Source organism: Ambystoma mexicanum, chromosome 3p (genome assembly GCF_040938575.1).
Source record: "Ambystoma mexicanum isolate Mex_15411 chromosome 3p, UKY_AmexF1_1, whole genome shotgun sequence".
NCBI classification, from domain to species: Eukaryota; Metazoa; Chordata; class Amphibia; order Caudata; family Ambystomatidae; genus Ambystoma; species Ambystoma mexicanum.
In genome coordinates, this window is record NC_090925.1 from 972,979,890 (window position 1) to 973,000,410 (window position 20,521).

The 20,521-nt window shown below is 43.7% G+C and overlaps 1 long non-coding RNA gene across 1 annotated transcript in view; it reads left to right on the forward strand.

Annotated features, from left to right (window-relative positions):
* The window catches only part of LOC138581157 (uncharacterized), a 276,403-nt gene that overhangs the window by 226,378 nt on the left and 29,504 nt on the right, over positions 1 to 20,521 (forward strand). Inside the window, exon 3 of the long non-coding RNA XR_011304456.1 lies at positions 11,678 to 11,805. This is a non-coding gene — a long non-coding RNA (uncharacterized lncRNA). The remainder of the gene's footprint in view (positions 1 to 11,677; positions 11,806 to 20,521) is intronic.

The window sequence follows — 20,521 nt, forward strand, 5'->3', positions numbered from 1 at the left end:
AGACCAGGAGACATTAGCTCAGGTCCTGGCTCAGCTCGCCACATGTATTTGGGGTCCAAAAGATCCCCCTCTGCTGGTCTTTGGCATTTCTAATTAGGAAAAGACACTGGAATAAACAGGAAACTCAGTCTTGGTCCAAGAAGACATCAGGCTTTATTTATCCAGCAGGCTGGTACACTTCATACATCTTGGACATCTCTGGAACTCTACTCTTTAACACTGAATTCAGTCCCCTTTATATACAGTTCTAGGGAGGTGAGCTAATGCTTTAGTCATAAAAACAACCCCTTTGTATCTAAGATGTGCTAACTCATATGTCCCGATCAATGAGCTGTTGCTATTTCTGCTTGTGATTGGCTGACCTATTCTGCCCTCTCGAATGACTAATCTGGCACTCGAGCTTAGTCTAAACTGGTTCTAGTCACTCAGAGCCCCCTCCTTTGTTCTTTATTTGACCTATTTTTATAAAAAAGATCTCTTCTGGTGTCATCATGACTCACAGCAATCCACCATTTTATGAATCGCCTGACTCTGCCTGACCTCACAAAATGGTGGAATACTCTATTGCTGCTCATATTTGGAAACCTAATCAGTTTCAAGCCTAGTTTTTTTTCTTTTTAGTACATATACTTATTATGTACTACTTAACAAGCCTTTCATTATTTAAATCATCTGACCTTATAACCATAACTTGGTTTTCAAAGCGCTTTTTGCTACAAAGCACTATATTTCTAGTTTTCTGCACATTTGAAGGCATTAATCACCCCACCAAGTTTTCTATGCTCGGTTTAAGTAGGAGGGGGTCTGTCTCCACTGAATTCAGTTTAAGCAAAGAGGGGTAGCCTTCCTTTACACTGTTTTCTACACATATACTAGTGAGTTAGGTCTGGAGCCATTGACTCTGATGCAGCAGGATTCCATGGGGAGAGAGATTATGGCTGCTTTTGTGTCTAGGAGGTAGAAAAAAGGTACTCGGTAATCGAGCAAGAAGCACTGGCAGTGCTCTGGGAAGTTATGAAGTTTAAAGTTTATCTATCTGCCAAGTACTTTGTCATGAGGACTGATCGCAAGCCCTTAGTGAACATTTTCAAAAAGGGCAGCTTGGATGGTGTTTCCAGGCGTGTTGTGAAGTGGGTGACAAGAGTGCAGGGTTGTTTTTCTTTGTAGAACATGTAAAAGGAAACAAAGAATGTGGTAGCTGATGGTCTGTCAAGCAATGCTTTGATGGAGGAGGACTCCAAAGGTGTTAATGTGTTTGATGGTGGCATTCAAGATATTTTTTGCTTTTGAAGGATGCTAAGATGAAAGTAAGTGGTCTGAAGCATGTAGATGTGATAAAGCATATCAGCTTATGAAACATCTCATCAAAGACAATTGGCCTTGTGGTGATGTTGAATTTAGAGGAGATAGTAGTTGTGACATAAAGAGATTTAGACACATCAAGGATGAGTTGAGTGTGCATGGAGAACTAATTTGTAGAGGTGAGCGACTATTAGTTCTTGAGGACATGAACACATCTGTGATTGACTTTGGCCAAAAGAGCCCCATGGGTATCTCAAGGACAAAATGGGTTATAATAGCATATTTTTGGTTGCTTCAAATAGATGTGGATATTGAACTTTGTATAATGAATTGCAATATCTGCAGATAGAGTGACAAGACTTTGAATACTAGAATGTGTCCCTTGAAAGCTCCTGCTCCACCAAAGGTTCAATGCGAAGTTGTAGCGGTTGAGGTGTTAGGACAACTGAAGATCCCAAGAGGGAAATATAGATTTGATAGTACCTGTAGATGTGTTGTCTACGTGGCCTGAGGAAGGAATTTTAAGAGAAATGTCCACGACCAATGTGATGGGATTTTTGGAAAGTGTGTTTTTGCAGTAAGTATTTCCTACCAAAATCCTCATTGATAATGGGCCTCAGTTCACGTCCTCAGAATTTGAGGCCTGGCTTAATTCGTAGCGAATAACACATAAAAATACAGTGGGCCTCATTACGACCCAGGCGGTAAGTTACCGCCTGGGTCGTACCTTTACCACCATGGCGTAAACTACGTTTACGCCATGGTGGTTGGCGGACTTACCGCCCCATTCCGAGGTCGGCGGGGCGGTAAGTCCCCAATCCCCATTTACCATTCCCCATTCCCATTTTTGCCCCATAGGGCATAATGGGAGTGGGGAAGGCGTTAATTACGCCACCGTAAATTACGGTGGCGTAATTAACAACATGGTCCCTTAGCGCCATGGATTTTAACACCTGCTAAAAGCAGGTGTTAAATCCGCCATGGCGCTAAGGGACCTCGGAATCAGGCGGTAAGGGTCGGCGCTGTTTACGCTGCCGTAAACCCCTTACCGCCTGAGTCGTAATGAGGCCCATTGTTGTATGACCCGTAATGTAATGGGTGCATTGAAAGATTCAATGTGACCCTAATGGAAGGAGTGAGGATGGCAGTTGCCAATGGGGAGAACTGGAAGGAAGAATTCCTACAGGGAGTGTTTCAATACAGAGTCAATCTGCATGGAACGACAGGAATGACACCCTTTGAGCTGTTGCAGACTCCCTATATGTAAGTGTGCATGCATTTTCTTGCTGTGCTGGGCAGTGTGGACCTAGGTTTGGATTTAAAAGACCTTATTTGTACGGTCTCACTGTCAAACGCATTTAAAATATGAATTAATTGTATGTGCTTGAAAACAACAATGAAGTCCAGTCCACGTAATCCTTCTTCGCCAGTACACATACACAAGAGGACTCACAGACTGTTTGCCTAACATGTGTCTGACTTCCCCCATCACTTGTCGACAATGACCTGTTGGGACCAATATCCACCTCAATGCATATCCCTCTTCTTGATCAGAGAATGAGAAGATTTTGGTCACTCATGCTACCACAGCAGGTAAGGGGACTGTGCTCAGCCTACTTATCTGTCCTTCTCCTGCCCAGTGGTTACATTGAAAAGCCATACCACCGTGGCTTTCATGCCACAGGGCTGCATCACATCACCTTTTTTGCCTTAACTTGCCCACTTTCATGTTGTTTTATCTGTACCTTCTTGCCTCAACTGCTTTACTGCTTTATTTTTGCCGCATAGATTGTTCTCTTTATACTGTGGGCGGGTGCCAAGAATGCAGACTTTCTTGAAAGCTTGGTTCTTGAAAACATTATAGTGCTGATGTGCCATAGAATAAATATTTCTAGCATACATCGTACATTCGCGAATGCTGATGTGCCATATAATAAATATTTCTAGCATACATCGTACATTCGCGTGTGTTTATCCTGCAGGTTAATTGCTCTGATTGCGTTAGTTGGTTTGAAGAAAAGCCTTTCAAAATTGCCTCTGAGCGAAAGTGAACATTCGTACCCAATGCTTGTTGCAGGCCTTGCTGCTGATTTATCACAGAAAGCTGGGGTCAGATCGCAGCACTGGGATGTACTAATTTGCCCTAAGTGGAAGGAGTGTCGATAGATACCTGAGACATGACTCCTGGCCCTTGACGCTTAACCACTAGTAATATACAAGTGCTTAAAACAGTTTAAAAGAAAGGCCCACAGGGGAATCTTAATGATGCGGCTATCAGGCCTCGGATCTATAAATAAAGGTTGCATGTTTTCTGCCCAAGGACATATTTCAGGACTTGTCAAAGTAATTCGTACTGCCAGATTGAAAAAAAAGCCTACAGTTGTACAGGGTGTGAACGTAACAGAGCGTCTTCTCCCACACACAAGGGCCATAGGGGGCTGCGTTCCGAGACATGTTTACAGGAGCGAAATAAGACCCAGGTTTCACCTTCACGGGAAAGAGACTCCTGCTACCGGCATTAAGAGCCTCAGCGGTTTTGATGGGCCCTGTGCTGGTGGGGGAGGGATAGCTGAGCTCTCTTTCAACACACAGGATCCTGGCCTGCGTCGCCGCTATCCCCACATTTCTGCAAATAGACGGGAAGCCACAGGGATGGTCCCTCAGTATAGGGCTCTGTTACACTGGTGGCTGGTGATTTTGTTGATGTATTTTTTTTATTGGATGGTGGTAAATATTTCCCACAAATATGTGCCATGGACAGAGCAAAGCGTTGGAGCCCAAACCAAGCAAACACCCTCCCACACCTTTCCTGACAATTATTTTTGAATAATGGGTTAACATTTTAATATGGTGCAATTATACAGTACACTTTTTGTGAAGAATTGGATCAAATGTCAGACAGTTTGCAATTGGTTTTGTAGGGTAAAGCATGAAAACAATAAATAGATGCAAGTCACCAACAGTGCACAGGAGCGTTTCTCAACACATTTTCATGACGGCTTTCCCAACAAAATATGCTAGTATAAAAAGTGTTTTCACGCCTGCTGTGCCCATACATTCCATGCTGGCTGCACCTTTACATGCCAATATTCCCATATAAAACCATACTCACGTTTGCTTTGTAAATGACACCAATAATTATACTATAAGAAAACATGTCCGAGCAGGTTCTACCAATATATGCCAGTACCTGCACATTAGAACATATCTTGTTGGCTTTGCCATTAAAAATGCCATGCCATAATGAGAAAATATGTCTGACACGTAATAACATGTATGTTTGCTTTATCTTGGATGCCCAGTAAAAATGCCATGACACAGTTAGAAATGGCTAGACTGGCTGCACCAAAATGCCAGTCTGAATGCGTAATAACACTTATCACGCTTGCGTTACATAAATGGCCAGCAGAAAACGTAACCAGACTGGCTGTAGCAATGCAGCAATGCAGTCAATTCTAGGCACACAACAACACTTATCACGCAAACATGATAACTGTTATTACATAACTAGATTAAAATGCATTGCTGCAGCCAGTCTTGTTACACTTTATGCCTCTGGCACAGCATTTCTTTTTTTTTTTTACTGCGCATCATGGTTAAAGCAAACATGCCCAATAAAAAATGGCCCCTGCCTCCTCATCCTCAATCAGATGCCCCAGTGAGTGTGTCTTTGATTGGGGGGTGGTGAATGCGGTGCCCCCAAATTAAAAGGCTGCACATTAGTAAGGTAAGCGCTGCTCACTGTGCTGGTGAGCGGGCCTCTTAATTCATTCCCAAATCAAAGGCACACTCACCAACACGGTGAACGGTGGTCTGTGATGGTGAGAAGACTTCTCATTAAGGGGCAGCCCCATCCCCCTGTACCACCAAATCAGAGGCCCACTCACTGTGGTAATCGGGCCTCTGATGTGGTGGCTCGGGCGAAGGTGGGTCATTTTTCATGCACATACACATACACTCACGCATGCACACAACATACACTCTTTCATTCAAAGGCACACTCAAACATACACTATTCATCAAACACGCAGCTACGCACACAAACATTCACCCAAGAAATGTTTCTTATCTGCTCCTGCAGTTGGGTCCCGCAATAACTCTCCAGCTCCACACAACATAAACAGGAACTAGGAAGCAGGTTGCTGCATCTTGGACACAGGAGCCAGGGCGCGCCCTAGAGTATAGCCCAGCAGCTCTGAATGTGTGTGGGGGGTGCACAAGACCACCAATTTGTACTTTCAGAGCTGCAGCCCCAGCCTGCATCCCTGATGGGCCATGCCAAATGCCTCTGGCCTTGCATGACCCATTGGACATGGATGGCTGGGGAACAAACTGTTAAATGGAAACCGGATTTCCCTTTCACAGTTCGAGTCAGCGCAGGAGTGGTCACTCGGCTGCGTGTTGCAGCTGAGTGAGCACTTAATGTTTTCAATGGGCTGGCATGGTTGCTTGTCCAATTTGGGTGATTCGACGTCCCGTCTCCTGTTATGGACAAGCAGCCCCTGCTTTTACAGAAACTTTGCACTGGAGCAAGTGCAATTAGCCCTAGTGCAAAAAATCTAAAATAATGTTTTTGCATTAAGTCAATAGCTTCCACAGTGTTAATTGCACTGTAGGGTTTGCAGGATTCACTTAGAAGAAATCACATTAATATTTACATTTATTGAAATGGAAGTTCAGATGTCATTCGGACTGTTGGATACCTGTTGTTTTGAACTGCGCTCATAAGTAAAGTTTTGAATCCCATCCAGAAGGTGACGAGTCCTTCCGTGAGCCAATGGACCAAAGGGCTTTGCAGGATCCATGCTATGAATTGTGAGGGTATGTGGAGGAAAGGTTATTTGGACACAGTTTTGATTTCTGTGGAAGAAATCCATCACACATGTTTATTCTGATAATGGCAAGCAGGGGATTTATTTATTGACTGAGTCAAGTAAAGTAGCATAGAAACCCCAGTAACCACCCCCCCTCCCCTTAGATAACCTAACCCACCCAGGCCTGATATCTACATACCCTTTCAGTCACCTGACCATGGAATATTTGACAAACCCAAATCCTAGACCTTCCGGCATGTGTGTTGCACCTTTGCGAGGATGATGCAGTTTCAGCAAGACGCAGCCAGCAAGGGGATGGAGAATACCTCCAGAAAAGTCCTTCCTGGTCTGCTAAATCGTCCGAGGGTTGTCAATACACCGGGCCCATGAATGCTTCCTCTCTCATACAGCAGTCTATTGTCTATACTGTTTTAGACCGGCTGGGTCCTTTCGACACAAACCCACATCCTTACTCGGGTAACCCTGGAGGGGACGGAGCATGGCTCTCCATTGTAACCACCCATGCGTCAAATAGCCGTCATTGACTTCAGCTAATTGTGGAAACGGAGGCCTAATAAATATCAGTTTAAAGGAAAAACTAAGGATGTAAGGGCATAATATCATACAAAGGGGTATACGTATTCTGTCTCCTGGGTTGGTCAAGTTTTTCCATCATTTCCACTTCTCTATGGCATACTGAAATGTTCTGACCTTGGTCCTCATCTTTTCTCTCTACACACTATTCCTCTGTCTACCTTCATCAGCTCCATTAATCTATCTTGCACTTCTATGCTGATGCTACACAAATGTTATTTTCTTTCTCTTCATTCACTCTTCGTGGGCATCTCTTCATAATGCTGTTTCCTCTAGCCTAATGGCCGTCAAATTCTGGTTGGCTACTCCTTTTCTTCACCTCAATCCTTTGAAAACTGAGGTCCTTTACTTTCCCACTTCATCCGCCTCTCCTTCTCCTCCGTATCCAGGGCTTCTTTTCCCACCTATCACCTGTCCTTTCTCTTCCTCTGCACATAAACGTGGGGTAATCTGTGACACTCTCTTTCCTTCTCTCTTCACATTTCTAATACTGCCCATTCTGCCCAGTTCCATCTTTATGATCTCTGCCGTGCCCACCCTTTCCTTTCAATCCGGGCTGTCAAACTTCTGATCTAGCCACTCATCTTTTTCTCTGCTTAACTACTGCTCGGTCCTTCTGCTCAGCCTTCCTATGTCCCATCTTACTCCTCTACGTTCTGTTTGTAACTCAACTATCCATCTTTCTCTTCCATTTGCCAGGGCGCTCCGCTGTCACTCCCTCGCCTTGTTCTGTTTGCCTTCTTTCTTTTGAACGCTATCTTCCTTTTCACTTTGTTTGCTTTATCTATAAAGCCAAACACTGCGTGGCCCCTTCGTATCTTTGCTGTCTTGTTTCTTTTTATACTCCTACTTGTCCTTTTGGTTTCCAATCTCTATGTGTTCTGTCAGTCCCTAAACCTATTGTGCCTTTGCTCCTTTTCACTCCTTGCCCCTAAACACTGGAACGCGTTACCATTACCCATCCGTGCTTCACGCTCTTTTCATATACTTCACACTCAGCAAAAAAAAGAGTTTTTCTGTCTCTTTCTTCCTATTAAGCTTCTGTTGAACTCCCACTCTTTTATCATTTTCCATGTTAAATTGTAACATTGTAATATACCTATTGTCAAGCGCTTTGGCGAAAGCACTCTATAAATCCATTAAATCCAAATACAAAGCTGAGGTTCAAATGGGATGTTCCTAATACATTTTCAAGGGGAAAACACCATCATCATATTCTTGTAACTCACATTCATGTATGTATTACTGTAAGGGATGGACACCCACTCCCACTAATTTGTACATTTAGTGAAAATCAGAAAAAGTGACATCACAGGTCTTTGATACTCAATGAGATCAAAGGATGCTGTGTTACAAGAAGATTGTCCGTAGCAAGGGACCAGTAATACGGGGAAGAATGCATTATTAAGTAACAGTGCATTGCACTGGCCCACAGATCTCTCTGGTCTATCGGGGGATTCAGGGGGTGATTGGTAATGTTGCCACCATGGCTGACAGAACCTCCATCCAACCTTGCTCATGTCTCAAACGGGATACACCTGTCATCAGTATTCATCTGCAAGCAATAATGTTGGCCAAACCCACCCACTGGGTTTGGAATGAAAGGACTCTTTTTGGTAGGCCATTCGAAGTCATAGAAACTCCCAGCGAGATTCAGTGTACTTAGCGATGTTCAGACGCACTTTAGAATGATCAGATCACTTTCACTTTTTCTTCGCAGGTTTTATTAGGCTGTAGGAGCAAGAGTGGTCAGGGCAACCCCAAAATCTTGATTTTTCATTATTTATGGTGGCGTTTAGAGAAGCTTGGTCATCCTTCATATTAGTGCATACATAACATTAGAGTAAGTCTGTTTGTGTGTTTTATCCGCTTTGCCATTTTTCAATGTTACCCTTGTTTTTCTTCAGACGAAACACCAACATTGGTTTCCTGCATTTTCTCTGTTCCTCTTTCCCAATTACAAATAAAACTATTCTTTATTTTATTCCTGCTTATTTCTGAAACCAGAACACCTTCACTTTTATATGTTACAGGGAATTCTTCGAGTTTAGTCACCTTTCCTTGTCTAGCCAAGAACCGTTTTCTGAATACATTTCTTTGCCCTAGTTAGTCACTTGTCTTTTCTCTTTAGATTTATTTATTTATGTATTACATTTATATGGTGCACCTAATCCTTGGGCATCTGGGCTGTTGAGTTTAAGACTACGGTTACATCCAGTTACAATTCAGGCTTAATCTAAGTCGAGGCGCAGTCCAATTCGATTAAATGGAAAAAGTAATTGTTAATTCGATAGAGATTGTTGGACAACAAAGGTTGCTCTAGTGAAGGTCTTAAAAAGTAGGGAGGCCTGTGCAACTGGTAAGATAGTTAGTCTAAGGCATGATTACAAGCTTTAATTAGCCAAGAAGAGGGCAATGTATACAAATATTTGGACAGCTCTTGGCAATGCAGTGGTCAAATAATACCAAAGAGTTGTTTCACCTGGTGAAAGACAGCATTAAGCCTGACCACACTACCGTGCTGAGTAATATCTCTGCGGATGGATGGCTGGATTACTTTCAGTCAATATATTCTCAGTGTTTCCAGCCTACAATGAGTGCAGAGGTGAGGGGGCAAAGTGGGGGGTGTGACGGAGTATACTTTGTGGCCTACTGTTGACAGAGCTGACCCCATCTCTCCATTGGAACTTAAACGGGACATTCATGAACAACAACGTTGTAAGGCCCCAGGTTCGGATTTTATACCTGCAGACCGTTTCAAAGAGGAACAAGGAGTCTGGATCCTTTTCTTAACAACATTTTTTAATAGTGTTCTTTCCACAAATACTCCTCCATTTATTTGGAGGGGGCAGTCATTCTTCCAATTACATGCCTATTTCTTTGATAGATTCCTTGGCAAAAATGTATTTGAGAGTGATTCTCCATCGTTTGCAGGATTGGGTGTAAAACCTAGGTATTCTTTCACATGCCAGGTGGGTTTTAGGCCAGAGGTCGCAACCACCAATCAGGCAATCAGGCTTGACCTAATATGTCGGAAATATGTAACCCTAACTTCCCAAAGCTTGTTCCTGGCGTTTGTAGATCTCCACATCACCTTTGATACTTTGCCTAGGGATCTTTTATGAGTTGTCTTGGAGGAAGCAGGGATTCAATTAACCTTGGTTAAGACCATTAAGTCATAGTATTTTGAAAACAGTGCAAAGACCCGTTGGGGGTTGCATGGAGAGACCACAGACTCAGTTTCTGTTGGTATTGGGGTCAGGCAGGGGTGTGATTTGCCCCCCTGCTATTTTATTATATATCAATAGTATGGTTTCTGCATTTGAAGCAGCAGCGTTGGGATCTCGAAGATAAGGAAGCCATAAATGGAGCCTCCTTTTGTTCGCAGACAATGATGTGTTGCTGTCGAAAATCCCAAAGGGACTGCAGAACCAATTGGATGTTTTTGACAATCTGTGTGTCGCAAAAGGTCTGCAGATTAACTATTCTAAAACAAAAACAATGCAGTGTCATCAGGTTGGGTGTAAGGCCTGTAGGGGGATCAGGTTCCATTTGAACTCTCAGTTGTTGGAGTCAGTGGAGTCTTTTAGCTACTTGAGGCTGATCTTCTCTAATAAACTCAAATTGTTTAGTTAGGCTGAAAAAAGCTCATTAAGTCATCTATGCCAATGTGGGTCAATATTGAGCCTTCTGAATCGCCTGGATGGAGAGTTACTTTCAATTTCTCTCAAGATCTATCAGGCCAATACAATATCTGCAGTATCATATGTAGCCGGGTGTAATGGTGATGGTACCCCCATCCAGACTACAGAGAATAGATTTTTGAAAGCTCTTCTCGGCCTTCCATTAAGTGCTCCATCTATTCAAGTGGCGTGTGAGTTTGGCATAATAACAATTAAATATGTCGTTACGCGTCTGCCTGTTCTTTACTGCCTTTGTATTTGGAACACTGAAGCCCTTTTGTTATATCGGGAGGTCTACTGGAGGTTCTTCACACACCTGGTGGAAGGCTACTTCCATGGTTTCTACATGTTAGCAATATGTTAACCATGGTATCCACTGATTCCCTGAAATACATAGCATAGAATGCAAAATCCTCCAAATAAAATACATCAAAAAATTCATTTTTTTAGGTAAAGGTTTTTTTTAATTAAAATGGGTTTTAAGGATAAAAAACAAGGGATGGGGGGGCTCACAAAAAACAGGGGATGGGGGGCCCTCCCCTCCCATTAAAAACAATGAAAACAAATGCATTTTTTCAATGCATTTTTTTTTCAATGCTTTTGCATTCAATGCTTTGTATGTAATGGCTATCACTAGGAACCGTCAACCAGTATTGGGAATGCAGACCAATGGAAAAACACCCAGAAGATCGGGCCCAGATACAAAGCTTATGTCAAGAAATCGTTTATGGACTAGGCTTGGAGTAAGATGATCAACAGCTGTTTGGCAGGGAAAAATTCAGCTAAAAAACGGATTGCGGTGCTGAAGCTTAATTGGATTTTCAGATTACCCCCAAATTCAAAAGCTGGTATACAAAGTTTCAGCTGGGTATTTGGCAACTGGCGAATATGACTGCAAAATGGAGCAAAGGTAGTACTTAAACTGCTTGCAGGCTCTGTCTGGATGAAGCCGAAGATGAAGTGCATGGTTGTATTTGTTGCCCATTTTATCATGTGATAAGGCAGCAGTGGCCTAGGCCATTATGGATACGTCACAACGTATTGTCTACTCAGTTGGCCCTTGTAGTACTTAACGGTTACCCTTCTTACCACTTGTGTTGGCCGTTTCTGTCTTCTTATCTTCTGCTTTAAAAAAAAATGATAAACAATGTTTAATCGATTGTATTATCTCAAAGGGGTGGATGATTGTTTTATGTGATTTCATGGTGATGCATTTTTTAAAAAAAAATCTGTTTTAACTTGCTGGCATTAATTTTAACTTGTGTTGCTACTCTTTTATAACAGTTTTGCCGAAACAAAGATAGAGAAAGGAAATGAAAACAGCACACGAGCCAGGGATTGGTGTCCTTGCATAAACTTAACCATGTGAGGGGAGAGTGATCCGTAACTAAAGTGAATTTTCTTCCAGTGAGGTAATATTTAAGTGTCCCACTACTCACTTTATTACCAGGGCCTCAAGCTCTATTGTAGCATAATCCTGCTCCCAAGGGAACAGCCTTCGACTGATATACATTTAATTATTTGTGCTTAAAAACTGAGCAAAGCTTTGAGAGAGATCTGGATCTTATTTCACCGGTTTAGGCACGTAGATTGTTTTTGGAACTCAGAACAGGTACTGAAAAGACCACACAATGTATGAAAAATTGGAAAACCAATAATTGCAAAGTTGTCCGCTTTGTCATTTTGAGCACGGAGTCCATCAATAATTTCTTGCTGTTTTGTGACTAGTGGACTTTACAGTATTTGATATCGCTATTTAGAAAAGCTTGTATTACCTGCCCAATGGAAGACATAACATTATGCCGTCCACCATTAAGATAAACAATGTATATTTTATAGCAAAATGTGTGCATCGAACATGGCTACGACAGAGCCTATCGGTTAATCGCATAAAATAAGAAACAGAGGTAGAAACTACTGTAGTATTCACCAGTACCAATTATCCATATAATGTCTGTTTTATATTATACATTTTACTTATTGTGTTTTAGAGGATTTCTATATCATAATTTTATTAGGTGCACTTTTCTGTAAAAAGAAAATTAATTGTTGTTTTTACAATTTAATGTGATCAATATATATTTTTATATCAGCCAGAAATATTTTCTCCACATCTTCGAGGAGTATCTGTTTTCAGGCCTCTAGTATTCGGTAGGGTTTTATGTTCACCACTTTTCCTAGAGTGGTTTCAGTGCAGAATGCAACAGAAATTGGTAAAAAGTTAAACAAGGAAGGGTGCATGCATGGGGAATGGTTTGAAAAGAGAGGGATACAGTAAATAAGAGAGAGAAAGAAGTAAATTACTGCAGAAGCAAAAGAGTTTAGGGGGAGAATAAGTGCCAAGGAGAAGACGGGTGCATCAGAGAGTGGGGCAGAGGGAATTTCAGTTCAGAGGAATGAGGCGCACAGCAGTGAAAAAGAAAGGGGTACAGGCACCAATGGGTTATTATGCTTAAAAGAGTTGAGTCTTGGAGAGGGGCACAGGGAAGACTGGGGAGCATAACTGAGTGCCGCTAAGGTAGGGGAAGTGTAGGCAGTGACGTCTTTATGGGAGGACAAAAGGGGCTCCTATAATGGGGTGCCGTCCTGGGGATAATTGGCTATTTGAAAGATATTCTTCATTGATATGATATGATATTTTATTTATAGTGCGCCCATACACAAGTGTTTTTCAAGGTGCAATGTGGCATCGGAGGGATAGAACGGAGGACAAGACAGCGATCTTACAAGGCCCAGTGACTTTGAGAGCGTCCAAGTGCAGGGGAGAGGGAAGGGAGAAAGAGCAAGGGGCAGGGGAGTAGTGGAAACATTGCTGAACATGTGATCAAAACAACAACAAGTAGTGCGGCCAGCAGGTGGTAAGTGCAAGAATTAAGTGCAGACAACGTGTGTCTAATAAGTGCATGTAAGGGGACTGTAGGGCTGCAGATACACATCCAAGTGCAAGGGTTGCCAGGAGGCAGTGCGGCTATGCAGCTGGGTGGGCAGGGCTCTGGGCCCGAATTCAGAGGGTAGCCAGTCACCCAGTGCAGTAACAGACAGAGATCAGCAGGGGAGAGGAAGAGAGAAGGCAGAAGAAAAGAGGAGGTGCTTCTGGAACCGAAGATGGTTCTCCTCAAGTTTCAGAGAGGTAGGGAAGCTGGTACAGAGGGAGGCCCCAGTTGAAGAAAGAGATCTACCACCAACTTGTTGCTTGGAGAAGCGACTGACCCTGAGAGAGTTGGAGGAGGAGGGGCGAGAGCTCGAGATGGAAGGTTTTTCTGAAGTGAGAGTTGAAGGTATTGCACTTGTTTTACAAAACATAAATTACACACGTCATGATACATAGTGCACTGAGGCCATGAGCCTTCTCCCTGGCCACTGTTGGGAGCTAATGTCCGATCTTATCATTTAAACCTATAATATTTTCACTGTATATGGCTTTGCAACTGTCACTCTCCAGATGTTTAGGACTACAACTCCTGCCATATAGTGAATTGTCAATGATGAGTACTCATGTGAGTCGTAGTCCAAAATGTGGTGAGCTGCATCTTGCAGAAAGACAACCACAGATATAGTTTGTTAACTTGCCTTATCACAACTTGTGCAGTATTTTCTCCTTTCTTGGGGGACTACATTGATCACGTACAATAACCAAAGTTAAAATGCATGTTTGTAAATTTGAATGACACAATGGATTACAAGGTAGTTGAGAGCAAGGGTAAAAATTATAAATTGGAAGCTACTAGCCAGGGATACAAAGTCACTTGCCCCCTCAATTGTCCACATACATCAACACATAATTTCTTACTTTCTATTCTTCATTTACCACTAGACAGTGACTAGTTGCAAGTGCTCATTTTGGGTCCTGGTTCAGTGTCTTAATAACTTGTTGCAGAGATCTGAGTTCACATGCCAGATTAAAGTACCACAAGCCAGCAAGGGGACTTAGCCTTTCCTCTCTTTCTGAGGTTAATAACTTGTGTAAGTAAACGTCGGTGCTAGTTACATCGACTGTGCCACAAAGCAACTTAGCTGCACCAGAAAGTGCCTATAAAAAACGAACATAGCATCAGAAAGGAGCAGGTCTAGAGCTTGGTTCCTGTAAACAAGCATTTATTGAACTGGCTAGCCACTCCAATGAAGTGCATAAAGCTTCAATTGGGACTGGGAGAGGTGGAATTGTGTAGAACCTGTTTTGTGGCTTTGCTACCTGACAATATTGTGATATTCGACAAACCGTGTTATCTCAGTGTGTACTCTGTTGGTTTCTGTGAAAGGTTTGCCTTTTCACATTCTTATGGCACTGTTTAGCACGTTACCTTCTATTTCTTATTATGCCGGCCATTTGAGTGAAAGGCATGCTACACATGAGAGCTGACCAAATGTCCGAGGCCTTTCAGATCAAGTTATTGAACAGGAAAACGTTGCTTGTTTTCTACAAATTCACGTTGTTCTTCACATTTTTAATAACAATCTGCACGTTTGACAAACAATGACTATAGGCATGTGACCTTATCACACATGACCTGAGAGAGCCCTGCCTGGAATCAAACCTGTGTTCTGTAGGGTGAACGCAAATGCCTGAGGTGAATGCGTAATTTATTGACCTATCTTACTGCAGAGCATGCAGCAGGCAAAATAAGTGAAGGTGAGAGATAAGGGAAAAAGCACTAGACTGATGTGTCCGGAGACAGTGATGCAGGTGCATGTTGTATGAGTTCCCTCTTTGTAGCCAGTTTTGTGAAGTAGTGAAATAGTACCAACCAGTGCCATCTAAGGAGCCCTTGGGCCCCCCCCAACACCAAAACCTAGCTCTGCCACTGTTAGTAATATTAATAAGAGTCAGCAGCTTTGCAGAAAGCTCTGTCTTCCTACTGAAACCAATGGTACAACATTCCTGACTCCATACTGTACTCCAGGAGGAAAGCTCAAAGCAATAGAAAAGTTTTCTCACGATCCCTGAGTCAAGTTTGGTTTGCTTGCATGGTGTGTTTTCTTCTTTCAGCTTTCCCCTAGTAATTCCTGTTACTTCCTATCTCTCCTATTGCTCTTTTCAGTGGATTTACTACAAGTTTCCGCTTGGAGAAGGGAGGATGTGTCATAAATTGTATTCACAAGAGCCACTGCCTAGCAGGCAATTTGATGGCAGGGGGTCCACACTCCGCCCCCTTAGCACTGTCACTGTTCCTAATTTGAAGAAAACAGATACTCTCTGGCAACAAGCTACATTTTACAGCCTGCAATATACAGTGCTGAGTGGGAGCAGCAGCTTTACCACATAGTGTAAGTGTCCTGCTCACCAAAGCTGGTGTGAAGGCTGCAAATCGCCAGTGAGTTTACTACCCAACATCTGTGGTGATGGTTTTATCCTTGAATCTGGGGCAATAACTGCACACGTGGGTTGTTGAAATACACTACTAGCTGCATTATGCTGCACTGCTGCTTTTTACTAGCGCCATGCAAGTCACCAAACCCTCCAGAAATCATTGGTAACTTTAATTCAAGAGACAAGCAAAATTTCCCGAATTCCCCATAAGCATAGGCAAACACTTGGTATGGCACGAAATGAGAAACTCTCATCTAAAGGCTGGCAGTTTTTAAGGCAGGATTCAAGGGTCCAACCCTCTGCTGGGCCAGATAAACTACAGGTGTACACAGTTAAATGTTCTACACTCTGTGGAAAGTGCTGCGAAGACAAACCAAGATGATGACAGCACACTGCAGTGCACCTGTCCTGTATGAAAAGTGCAGCTCTCTGGTTTCCTGCCACCACCTGGTTATAATAAGGTACTTATAGCTACCCTGCTACTGAATTTCCTTAAACATGAATTTCCTTTTAATATTTCATTACCATGGACCACTTTGGTGGGTATGTAGATCATCAATTCACACTTTCATCTCCACTATCAAATGTTCCAAAATGCTTCTGTGTGCTCTTGGTGACCAGGCATCTATTCAATTTTGGTCATGTGTTATTCACATGTAAGTTATATACCCCAATTCATTTGGAAACACAGTGCAGTAAAATGCACATTTTCAATACATTGCTATGCTTGGGTTCTCATGTTAATTTGGGGGAGATAATAATGCCCCTCCAATGAAATTATTAACTAGCCACCACTAACTCTGAATAATTTAAAATGCCATTCCACTTCCAGGAACCACCTCGTCCACCAACACCAAAAGTTGCCTCTGACTCTAGCTGAGACCCCTGAGGCACTTCTAAACAACATTCAGCCTCTTGTTGCCCTAGGAGCAACTAGGCGGAGAGGATGAGAGGAAGGGCAGTAAGTACCTCAAAACGATGCCAGCCACCAATCGTGGCCACATGCATGAACTCCAATTCTGGACTGCAGAGGGTAAGGGATACGGATAGGGTGGCCTTCGAAGACTGAGAGAGGTCCAGGCATTCTTTTTTTTATATGTGTTGTGTACACATTGGGAATCAGTGACATATTTGTCAGCCAGAGCTGTGAAGATATGTGGTCAACTGTCTGAAGTGCAGAAGGGGCTTAAATTGTAGCTCCACCCTATCATTTTGTATGATCCCGGGCAAATTATTTGATCTCACTTTGCCATTACTGCACAAATTGGCATATCAGGTATCTTATTTATGTTGGGATGTGGAGGTAGGATACCTGCCATGGAAACATTTGCTTTAAAGTGTACTCTTTTGAACCATTATATTCAAGCTGTGCTGGTAGTGTGAGTTGGGTTAACTTGCTATTCTTGCTCTATGGAAAATGGGGGCCACTTTGAAAATAATTTCCAGGGACACTTTTGGTTCCCAGTCCACCCATGGAAGAAGGAGTCTGAAACAGGGGCAGTGTTTTGCTTTCAAATACTTGTATTTATCACAAAAGAAAGGAAAGAAAAGCCTATCTTGCCCCAATGACTATGAGGGTTTGACCTGTCTCAACATAAGAACACTTAGGACCCGGTCAGAATCTCTGTCAAGCAAAAGAATGTCCACCATCCTGTGTCTAAACCTATTTCCATCCATTACACTTTTAATCTAAAAAAAGAAAATGTGTGTGTCTCCCTAATTCCAGAAGGAGTCTCTCCTGTTCTGAATTCTGACACCAAAGAAGAAGTTCCTATGAAGAAGAATGTATATAGTTCAATGTTCACTGTTCACAAGTTCAGCCAAAATGAATGATAACCCAGTCCTCCACTCTCCTGGGGGGAAACGCTTCCTGGGTTGCTTGTTCCACTTATCCGCAAAACAAAGTTCCTCAAAATCCTCTGGAGAATTCCTCTTCCCCAGTCCATAGCACACAATAATCCATTAGGTCTCTCATTAGGTCTGGTTCACTAACCTGACAGACCTCATCGTAGACTCTTCCAAAAGTACACCATGTCTTGTAAACTTGACTGACAGACTTGTTTCTCACATCTTTCAGTTGCAGAGATATTCATGTTTTTTGGCTCTAGCCCACTGGTTATAATTCTTCTTGTATTGAGGTGGGTCCTCACCACTTATAAATTCCACTGGTGGACTGTGCCCATTTTCATCTGAGTCCCAGAACCACTTTTTTTTTTTCTTGGTGTGATCCTCGTCCCTTTGTTTCCTAATGTCCACTTGGACAGACCTGGTATAATCCACTGCCATGTACTATCCCACCTAGGTGCATTCTCATTGTTTGTCTCTAATTGTATGTCTCTTTTGTCATTCCGCTGTGCCCCTTGGGGCGAGTTTACCAGCTTCACACAGTTCATATAATATTGTATATTCTCCTTCCCACCCCCTTGTGTTCTTCAGGATGTTCTTACTTGATGGATAATGTTTGTATCTATTTGTATGCTTCCTTTTTCATCTCCTTGTAATCTTAGAGGTGCTATTATAAAATTTGCAAAGTTTGTATTAAATTGTAGAGGATCCCTTTCACCCCATTGAACTCTTTAGGATGTTCTCATGAGGTTTCACAGCTCCCTCAAGCCTCCCTGACCAGTCCAGCCGTTCCCTAACTTTGGGAACTCTGGGGGCTGTCTCCAGTCTCTTCAGGAGGTGTTATGCCACGCTCAGCGTTCTCCTTCTCGTGGCTCCACAGCTCCAGCATCTCTCTCTCGTTGCTTTAGCTGCCGGTGTCTTTGTTCCTGGCCAGTTTCCCCTGGTCTGGCTTCTGATGTCTCTGTCACCAGTCCGGTCCTCCTTGTTAGGACCTCTCGGGTACCTGTATTTGTCTGCATCCCGTCGCCAGCTATTGGGTTCCTCGGTATGGGACCAGCACCCATCTCCCTGTTACTCCAGGGCTGGCTTCTCGACAACGACTCAGGAATGAGTCTGTCTTCCCCTTTTAGCATCAGGCTTGCCTTTGGGCAACTGCACCACGTGTTTTGGTTATGCAGTAGGCTTTCGCCTCCTTGCTTCATCTTCCTCGTCACAGAGATATTTTGCATTAGGTTTGGGTGAGCCTCCTTTTTCCTCGTACCAGTCTTATAAAGGATGTCCTCTACAAAACCATTTACAAACAGTGGTGCAGAGTATCAGAGGGACTTGAATGGGGGTTAAGGTAGATGGGGATGCCAAAGGGATGAGTGAATACTGGGCCTTCCCAGGGCCATTGTCATCAATCCCATTTAGGATTTCCCCACCCCATGAGGTCCATTTGCAGAGTGCCACCCCAAGGGGGGGCGATCGGGTAGTGGCCTCACCTCCCTGGACTCATGGAAAGGGGCCTCCCCATGGAAGAGGTGACAATGCCCTGGGATTTGTCACACTTCATACACACAAATAAGGTGTATGGGAATTTGCAGGTGCTCAACATGAGCACAATATTTCCAAGAAATTGTCTCTCATGAGTCTCCTTCTCATGGCTGTATCTGTTCTTTCAATCTTCAGGTTTATAAACTCCTCGGTAAGGCACTGGTACAGCTAGTGCACATTGGGGAGTCTCAACCTGACTTCCATGCCTGTTCCTGAGTCTCTTGCCTGGTACTGCAGTTTCAAGATGGGCTGCAACCGATGTCCAGAGCCACTGAAAGTCAGTAGGCCACCTTTGACTATATGTTAATGACTTGCTGGGCCTCTCATGGTCCTAGGTCTGTAGAAGCCCAAATCAAGGTGTCACTTCTCCACTCATTTTACTATGATTTCTTACCCAGGATACCTTTTTATTGCACATCATTCTTATCGTTATGTACTACTGGATTCTGGTGTACCTACTTGCGACTCTGTCACACAATAAATCCTCATTTCAAATTGGTCTCACCCCCACTGAGGGGCCGATTCATGGAACAAACGTGCGCCGAAAATCTTCGCGCAAGCATGCGCAAGCATGTGCAAGCGGAAAAAAACAGGCGCACGCGCACGCGTGCGATTCATGGAAGTCCCTGCGCGTGTTCACCGCGGGATGTGCGCCAAACCCATGCATGGCGCACAAGTCACTGCAACATCGCGAAAGGCGTGCGCTACGCGCACAGTGAAAGCGCACAACCTCAGCGCACACACCAGAAAGTGGGCGGGACATAGGGCGTAACGCGCGGAATGGGGAACAACACAGGAAAATAAGGGCGTAACTGGGGATGTACTGCAGGGAAGCAGACGGAACGCCCACACGCACTCGAACCACACGTATTCATGGAATCGAATAGGGCAAAGCCACGCACAGCCAAAGACACGCACAAGCTGAAACACGGCCGCCACATGAAGGCAGGCGGTAGAGTCCCAGCGCATCAAAAAAGTGGCGCGCGGGAAGTCAAATACGCGATTGAGCGGGGTACGTGGATTTCAGGGGTGCGCGAGAAATTCTACACGTGATTGGTCTGGGTACGTGTATTACAGGGGTGCGCGAGAAAATCTACACGCGATTGGTCTGGGTACGTGGATTTCAGGGGTGCGCGAGAAATGCTACACGCGATTGGCCTGGGTACGTCTATTACAGGGGTGCGCGAGAAAATGTACACGCGATTGGGCTGGGTACGTGGATTTCAGGGGTGCGCGAGAAATGCTACACGCGATTGGCCTGGGTACGTGTATTACAGGGGTGCGCGAGAAAATCTACACGCGAATGGGCTGGGTACGTGGATTTCAGGGGTGTGCGAGAAATGCTACACGCGATTGGCCTGGGTACGTGTATTACAGGGGTGCGCGAGAAATCCTACACGCGATTGGGCCTGTGCGAGTGGGGCAGTGTATTACGTGGG